The following is a 9,674-nucleotide window of genomic DNA, read 5'->3' as shown; positions in this document are numbered from 1 at the left end:
GGCGGCGGGAGTGGCGGGTGGTGGCGGGGTGGTGGTGAGGCGGCGACTATTTAAGGAGGGGGTGGGGCGGCTTGGGGAAGGGGGCGCCCGGGGTGGAGTCCGGCTCGGACTCCCCTCGGTGTCCGTGCGGCACACGGCGAAGCGCGCGGGAGGAGGCGGCGGTGGCGGCTGGGCCGGCCTGCTCGGCTGGGCCTTCGGCCCAGTCGGGCGCGAGGGTCTTTTTTTTAAAAACATTCCGCCGAAAGAAAAATTTCTAGAAAAATAAATAAAAATCTAAAAATTCCAAAACAAGTTTTCTCCGTCGAAATAAAATATTTAGAACAAGATGAACTTTTCTTGGCTCCTAAAATGCAATTTTAAAAACATGCAAAAAAATTTCTAGGGCAAGTGAAAATCCCGAATAAACTCAAATAAAATCCAAATAATGATTTTAACATTTTTCCTCCGATATTTCTATTTCTTTGGAGAAGTCATATTATCTCCCCTCATTTTTTATTTTAAAACGAAATATTTCTGGAGAGAAAAATAATTAAAATCGAATCCTCGTCTTCATTATTTGATAAAAAATTCAAATATGAAAATTGGAAAATCCCCAACTCTCTCCGAAGGTCCTTGAGTTGCTTAGGATCTCGAGGATTGCAAATGAAAAGCAATAAAATATGATATGCATGGATGACCTATGTATAACATGCCAAATTGGAAATTTGGGATGTTACAATCTGTTACTGCTTTGCAAAAGTTTTTTTCTCTGAATGAAAATATACCAACATCACGGATCCGCTTACCTTCACTTCGTTGGGGGAGAAGAATAGTGGCAGATGCGAGTATTGCCTTTCTTGAAGACGGTGAGGGAGAAGGGGATTCTACGAAGAGTGAAATGATGGTTGCTCTGTCCGTCAAACTTAGGCTGCGGGGAGGTGGGGTTTTGTGATACGACGACTCATTACTGCTGCGCTATGACCGGGGTGACTCTCCGCCTGCAAACTGGCTTTTATTTTGGTGGATTGCATTTGGGCCCCCGCGCTGCATGGCCCGCATGTCGGCGAACAAAAGTATACCGACATTCAGTAGATGGAGACGTTTCGATGACCTAGGAGGAGCCAAAAGTAGTATTGTATCCACTTTACTAGTAGTAATTGTTGTTCTGGGTAGCTGTAGAGTGTCTCCACTGTACTAGTAGTAATTGTTTCTCTGGGCCCAAGACAAAATAGCCCATCCACCCTAGTAAATAATAAAATTAATTAAAAAGCCCATATATTTACTGAATGAGAGGCACTACCCACATCCAGCACACCGCCCCCGCAAAAAACCAGGGTGCTCTTCTTCCTCCACACTACCACCCACCTCACGTCAGCTCTCTCCACTCGTACCCCCAAATTCCTCACCTCACTCCTACATAAAACCCCAACTCCCCTTCTTCCTCACTACTATAGAAAAACCCCAGCTCCCCTTCTTCTTCACTCGCACTACAACTAGGCTCATCATTTGTTACTCTGCTCAAATCCGTGAGCACGACGCGACGCCCTCCAGGAAAATGGAGTCGGCTAACCCCAGCGCCAAGAAGATGAGGCACCCGCAAGCGGCGACACCTGTTGTAGATCCCGCACCCGGCAGCGTGGGGAGAAGCGGCAACCCCGCTCCCACCGGATCCCAGTAACCCGTAGAATCTCGGGTGGACCTCATCAGCAATCTCCCGGACGCCGTCCTTGGGAGATCATCTCGCTTCTCCCCACCAAGGATTGCTGCCGCACCCAAGTCCTTTGAATTCGGTGGTGCCCTCTATGGCGTGTCGTGCCCCTTAATCTCGACTGTCATCAGCTATCTCTCTTCAATGATTTTGAAATCCCCAAAGCCATCATCTCCTCCCACCAAGGCTCCGTTCAAACCCTCTGCATCCTGTCGTGCTACTTGAGAAAGCATACCATGCCATGCACGGCAGACACCTGGCAGAAATCCCCTGAATTCACAGAACTAGAGCTTCTTGAGGTCTACTATTCCCCTGGAAATCACATACCACATAATCAACGCCATGTACTTGTGCCCTCAGCACCGATGTCCATCTCGTGGTTTTCCTCCTCTCTCCACACCGCCACCTTTGCGCTGTGCTACCTACCAGACAATCTTGTACTAAACCTTCGACTCCCATTTCACAAGAAACTTTCACTTGTGCGGGTTCGTATATCGGAGGCCTCATTGCACAACATCATCCACTACAGTTGCCCTGCACGGGAGTGCTTGGTTCTTGCTTTCATAGTTAGATTCGGTTGTCTCCAAATAAAGTCACCTAACCTTGTAAGAATTGGAATTTCTTTTGATGGAAGGCAACTCATCATCCAAGATGCCCCTTCACTTCAAATGTTGATCCTTGATTCTAGTTAGTCATCGTTGCAAATAACCGTCCTCTCCGCGCCTAAACTGGAGACCTTGGGTGTAATACATGATCTTTGTGCTCATTTCGATATGGTGTTTAGCTCCACAGTTCTTCAGGTACTTTATATTATCATTTACACTTGTAACCATAAGATGCATTTTAAATTTCTGCGCATAAGTTATATATTATCTTGGTGTACACATTTTGTACTAATATTATGTTCTATGCTCAATGAAGAGTTTCTCCATGGATGTCCTATCAATGGTGTTGGATTCTGTCAAGATCTTATATATCCAAATGAATAGTTTTGATTTGAACAAGATTATTGGCTTGCTGCAATGCTTTCCATGTCTGGAAAAGTTGTATATAAAGGTGATAATTTCACACACATTGGAAGCCCGCATATAGTGTACTACAATTAACCGTTCAGTTGTTGCTCTTTCGACACTCTTTTTTAGACCTTAACTGTTTTCAATCTTCATGTCTATTTAGGCAACATGACGGGGTAAGAAAGTTATAACCAATCGGTGGATTCGTAAGCATCAGGTTTTTCTCACTTCTCATGAGATTTGATTGAAGACAATAACTTTAGAACGATATGTAGCCGACCGTGCAAACACTAGATTTGTCACATTCTTCCTGTTGAATGCGAGGTTACTATTGTCCATCAGGCTTAAGTTTATCAGCAGCATGGTTTTGACGAATGGGTATGTCGAAGAGAAAAAAAGGAGTTTCAGGTTGGCAAAAGAGCTTCGGAATGTGCCGGGCTTCTATTTAGAACATATTGTGGTCATAATCCAGTAAATTTGACGACCCAGGATGTTCATTCTACGGACCTAACCGATCCATTTGACTGTGACTGCCGAAAACAGTGCTGGAGTTAGACGTTGTTGCCCTTTTCAACCTAGGTTTTGTGTAAACCTGATGAACAATTAACCCTCGTGCTTTTGTATAGTTCGTAAGTTGGAGTTAGATGTTCTTGCCCTTTTCAACTCGGCTGTGACTGTCATATTTTCTTTGAAAGAAGGCAAATGGCTTGCCAATCGTTTAATTTAGAGTGAAATATTGTAACAAATCCCAACCAACCATAGTAAAAAACAAATCCTAACCAAGGGAAATAACATCACTCTCGCCGGCTGCTTGACCTCACTGTGCATTACAGAAGCCAAGTGATTAGCCCCCACCAGCACCCACAAACTTATTTCGAACTAGCACATCAAATGGGCTGTAAATTTTCATAGGAAAGGTTGCATCACCGTGACAGGTTTGGATTCTGACATTTGGTACCCGCGAGGAAATAGCCTATCCAAGGTGGTGTTGACTTACTAGACAGTCAACAAATGACTCTGCCTACTAGCCGTTGGATTGATTTCCAACATCTGTCATGTATCTTCTATCTCTTGTCTTCTTCTTCCTCCAGACGCCCAAACCAAATCACCCCGTTGGCTCCACCTGCTCCCGCCTCCCATGGCTGGCTGCGCCTCCACCACCCTACCGTACCCTCCAACGTTGGCCAGTCCCTCCCTCTAGTCCTCCACACGTCCTGTTATTCTCTGGCGACGTCAGCCCCAACACGCACCCGCACCCGAACCAGTCAACCCTCATACTCCCCTCTTCCTGCGATGGGACCGACGCATCTTCCATGGCTCCTGTTTGTTTTGTCCGAGGCCTCGCCGTCGTCCTCTTCCTTGGTTCACTCGCCGTGTGCGGTGTGCCGCCCTCTTGCATTGTCAATGTCGTCAACAACCGAGAGGAACAAGGAGATGACTGTACGTGGATAGGATGACGGTTGGGACCCACCAGTGTCATGGCAGTACGCAAGCAAGTGCCTCTATATTACAAGCCCAAAAATATGGTTCCTCCTAATGGTTGGACATTTGGGGCTCACGCCATTATCAACGTAGTCAATAAACAAGAGAATTACATTACGAGTGGCTGACACCAGGGACCCAGGAGGTCGCGCAGTTTTTTTTAGAACAAGCAACTGTTATTTATACTAGTTTTAGCGACAGATCAGGGTATCAATGGGGCTGTGCAGGGGCTGTGGCCCGTCTAGCCAGATTACAACATCATGAGCCTATGTGTTTTTTTCTTGCTGAAAATGGCTAGCCCAGTTCTATTTTTTTAAAGAAATACCCAAATGAGGCCTACTTGCTTTCTCAGCCCTGCTGGGCTGGAAATCTTTCAAGACGAGGAGAGTTTCATTCGGTTTGCCCAGAAATGGGTTGTACATTTGTAAAACACATCAAACCGGGAATTAGTTTCAATTTTCTTTTTCATTACAAGATTTTAAATTCCATTGATTTTTATGCGTGGACAATTATTTGGATTTATATTTATATAAATTATTTTTCAAAATAGTTGGAATGTGAATCGATATTTCTGCATTAAAAAAAGTTGACCGCGTCCAAATATGCAAAACTTTTTACTTTTTAACCGTGGCCACAATATGGGGTGTAATGCTAACAAAAAGAAAATGGGCTCCAAAAAAATTCTTAAGAATTAGCAAATGGGTTGTACATTATTAGAAATAATGGCAGATGGGTTGTATGCTGTTTTCCAGAGATTTGAGGCTGACTTGTGCGCCTACTACAGGCTGACGCGTATGCTTTCCTAAAAAAGGTTGACACACACAACGCCGTGTCAACTTATTCAACACACGAGAGCAGTGACTGTTGGATGTCCATCCAACGACTGTCGTGCTTCTTCAATCTCTGCTCTTCCTGCTCCAACTACTCAAACAAGCACCGACGGGACTACCTGCTCCCTCCTCCCGCGGCCGGCTATGCTGCCGCGCAGGCCTCACCGGCCCACCGTACTCCCATCACTGGCCTAGCCATCCCTCTACTCACCCACACCTGCTGTTATTCTCCGGGGATGGTAGACGAACCAGTAAACCCTCGTACTCCCCTTCGCGTGGGAAACAACTGCCGAGTCTTCCTGGGCTCCATGTCGTTCCCTTCCTAGGCCTCGCCATTGTCCACCGTCCTGGTGCTCTCGGCGTGGCCTGGTCAACATGGTCAATGAACGACATCCATCGGAAGTGGACTGTACGTGGAGAGGCTGACAGCTAGGACCCACCCGAAGGGCCTCTGTATTTCTCAAAAATAAGTTCCCCCCACTGACAGGTCGGACCCACCAGCTATATCTTCGCACGCAACAAAGTGCCTCCTTATTACACACAAGAAATGAATACCCCCTGCTAGCTGGGACCCACCATAGTGGGAGGCTGACTTGTGGGCCTACTAAGTTGACGGGGACAGAGGGCTTTGTCAACTTAGTCAATATCAACGATTCTAGCTCCAGTGATCGTACGATGTCCATCCAACGGCCATAGTGCTTCTTCAACCTCTGGTCTTCTTGCTCCAGGTGCCCAAAGCAGAGGCCTTACCTCCCCTACGATTCCCACCGCTGGCCAGGCCATCCCTCCACTCACCCACACCCACTGTTATTCTGTGGCGACGACAGCCTCACACTGCAGCCGAACCAGTGAACCCTCGTACTCCCCTTCGCTTGGGCATCAACTGCCGCGTCTTCCCTGGCTCTGCGTCGTCCCCTTCCTAGGCCTCGCCATCGTCCACCACCGTGGTGCTCTCGACGCGGCGTGGTCAATGTGGTCAATGAATGACTTCCATCGGAAGAGTACTGTACGTGGAGAGGCTAACAACTGGGTCCATGGAAGCCGCAAGGAAGTGCCACATTATTACATGCAAAATAATTATTCCTCCACTTGACAGCAGGGACCCACTGGACGGGCCACTGTATTTTGCGAAAAAAAAAGTTCCCCCCTGACAGCTGGGACCAACCAGACGGGCCACCGTATTTCGTGAAACAAAGGATCCCCCCACTATTAGATCGGACCCACAAAGTGCCTCCTTGTTACGCACAAAAAAATGAATACTCCCCTTGCTAGCTAGGAGCCACCTTGGTGGGAGGCTGACTTGTGGGCCTAATAAGTTGACGGGGACGGAGGGCTTTGTCAACTTAGTCCATATGAACGATTCTAGCTCCAGTGACCGTATGATGTCCATCCTACGGTTGTAGTGCTTCTTCAACCTCTGGTCTTCTTGCTCCAGCCGCCCAAAGCAGCGCCACTCATGCTGCCGTGGAGGCCTCACCGCCCCTACTATTCCCACCGCTGGCCAGGCCCTGCAGTGACAGCAACCTCACACCGCATCCGAAGCAGTTAACCGTCGTACTCCTCTTCGTGCAGGCTTCCACTGCAGCGTCTTCCCCGGCTCCGCGTCGTCACCTTCCTAGGCCTTGTCATCGTCCACCGCCCTGGTGCTCTCGGTGCGGCGTGGTCAACCTGGTCAAGGAACAACTTCCATATGAAGAGTATTGTAGGTGGAGAGGCTGACAGCTGGGTCCACGGCAGCCGCAAGGAAGTGCCTCCTTATTACGCGCAAAATAATTATTCCTCCACCTGACAGCAGGGATGCACCAGACGGGCCACCGTATTTCGCAAAAAAACGTTTCCCCCCTGACTGTTGGGACCCACCAGCTACATCTTCGCACGCAAGGAAGTGCATCCATATTACGGGCAAAAAAATGATTCGCCCCCCTGATTGCTGAGACCCACCAGCTACATCTTCGCACGCAAGGAAGTGCCTAACAGCCGGGACCCACCTAGTTGAAGCGTACGTAGTGTAGTCATTCTGGTCGCGAACGTGTACCTACATACTGGTCGATGTAGAGGCAGGCACGTGTCGTAGTAGAGGTGCGCACGTAGCATGTACACGTACGTACGATAGACATTGTGCAAGAAAGAAAATACAGCCACGTACGTACATACGGGCGGGGTCTCGAACGCCTACTCGCGCATATGTACGGCCAGGGCTCGTGTACATGGCTGGGTCAGAACGGAGAAACTGTGTCGTCGTCGTGTTCATGGGGAGCCAATAGAATGCGTCGTGCTCATCGGGAGGCAATGGAACGCGTGGGAGCCAACCGGCTTGGATGGAACAGCCGATGGAAACGAGTCCTGGCGTACCACAAAACGGAGGAAACGACCTTGTGTTCGACCGGCCACGTTCGAAACAGGATCCTATACATCGGGAGGGGTCTGGCGTACCACAAAACGGAGGAAACAGACTTCTGTTGGACTTCCTACGGTCGAAACGGGGTCCTGTTGATCGGGAGGGGTGTGGAGTACCGCAAAACAGAGGAAACGGACTTGTGTTGGAGCGCTACGGTCAAAACGGGGGTCCTGTTCATCGGAAGAGGTGTGACGTACCACAAAACGGGACTCCACGGGATACTGTTCATCTCCACCGTCGACCTCCTCCAGCCTCCACGGGCTACTGTTCATCCACCGTCGACCTCCTCCAGCCTCCACTTGCGACTGTTCATCCACGGGCTCCTGTTCATCCAGCCTCCACCGTGTGCTACTCCACCGGCTACTGTTCAACCAGCTCTCTCCACGGGCTCCTGTTCAACCACCCCTCCACGGGATACTGTTCAACCAGCCCTCCACCGGCTACTGTTCAACCAGCCCTCCATCGGCTACTGTTCAACCTTCCCTCCACGGGGTCCTGTTCATCCAGCCCTCCACGGGGTCCTGTTCATCCACGCCCAACCGGCTCGATCGATCGGGGACCTGTTCATCCAGCGGCAACACCACGGGGTCCTGTTCATCCAACCCCCACCAGGAACTGTTCATCCAAACCCCCCAACAACACTCACTGTTCATCCCGAGGCAGCATCGATCGGCTTCAGTTAGTAGGAGTAGCGAAGGAATCGCTCGATCGGGTTCAGTTAACAGCCATCGATCGATCGCTCGGGTTCAGTAACGCGTAGCCTGCAGTGCAATCGCTCGCGTTCTGTAGGCGAACACCTCGCTCGGGTTCAGTTAGAGCCCAATGCCTCGCACCTACGCGCGTGTGTGTACAAGAGAAACCCGCAAACCTCCGTGCATCACTCAGCCCGACCACCCACCATAACTGGGAACACCCTGGTATTTTCCTCGCCCTCGCTTCTACCACGGTTTTTTCCGTCATGGACGGCCCAAAGAAGGTCATGCAGCTGCGTCTCTATCCCGCCCAGGACGAAAAGCCCATTTTCTGTCATGATTTTTTGTCATAGAAGTAGGAGCCCACCACATCTATGATGATACCGGGTTTTATCACAATTATCATCATAGAAGTGTCATAAGTATGATAGAAAAAAAATTTCGTTCATCCCAAAATGTCACGGATGTGTCTTTTTTTTGTGACACTTTTCAGCAGCTCAGTCAAATCGTTGTTCCTTCTTTCTTCAAACAGACGCATAATTTGCTCAGTTGTTGGTGGATGTGGTGGTGGAGGCGGTGGTGGCTGGTATGGCTCGGGGGAATGTCCTGCCTATCTTGCTGAGTGATGAACAGGGACATCCTCAGAAGTGTGGCTGCTGCTGCCTCCACGCATCGTCCTATTGTTTGTTTTCCCAATATAAAGGAACCGACATGAGAAATATCCAAAAAAATGGGAAGAAAAGCCAGCGACAAGCCAAAAGAAGGCAACAAAAAAGAAATCAAGGTGAATAATAAAAAGGTTCCAACATAATTATACATAGACTCACAAATAAGAATAAACATCATGTCGGGGTTCGTCTACCCTCATACATGAAACTAAGCATCATGACACGTACGACTACATCCATACATCAACCTCATGATGTCTACGGATACTCTAATAATCTAGTGCTCGGTGGGTGCTGTGGTCTCCTCTCCTGAGCCAGACTCAGATCCTGAGCAGATAGTGGAAATCTCCGGGTTAAAAGTGACGCGACGGTGCTACCTCGAGGACTATCCCTCAGGGGCAGGTGCAATGTGAGACCTAAGCATAGGGGCTGCCGGAGTAGCGACAAGGGAAGCACACGCTGCAGGGGCACTGCGATGAATCACTGCCAAAGGGTTCGTGATACCCTGAGTAGTCACCGAAGTGGCAGCAGTAACATGGGGTGAAGAAACGAACAGAGTGAATCCGATAGTGGGTGGAGGGTTCCAATGCCGGGCAGCGGCAAGGGCTATGCGGTCTCAGGTTAACTCTCGAGCTAACTCATAGATCAAGAGATAACTGGTAGTGATATAGAGAGAAAGGTGGCTAGCACGACGATCAGAGGCCGGATCAATAAAAGGGAAGCGGACATGCCCGTTCTCGTGAAGAGACGGGTAGAAGTAGAAACCTGGATGGGCCTGCATGCGAACCTCGTTGTAGTGCAAGTCTACAAGATCCTCGATTGTAGCAAACTGGATGGCTTGAGACGACGTGGAAGCAAAACTACCCTTAGAGGAATGAGTGCAAGCGCCGGAAGGAGAACTATA

This window comes from Triticum dicoccoides, chromosome 5B (genome assembly GCF_002162155.2).
Source record: "Triticum dicoccoides isolate Atlit2015 ecotype Zavitan chromosome 5B, WEW_v2.0, whole genome shotgun sequence".
Taxonomy (NCBI): domain Eukaryota; kingdom Viridiplantae; phylum Streptophyta; class Magnoliopsida; order Poales; family Poaceae; genus Triticum; species Triticum dicoccoides.
The sequence above is the reverse complement of the archived record's forward strand: the minus strand, read 5'-3'. Positions refer to the sequence as shown.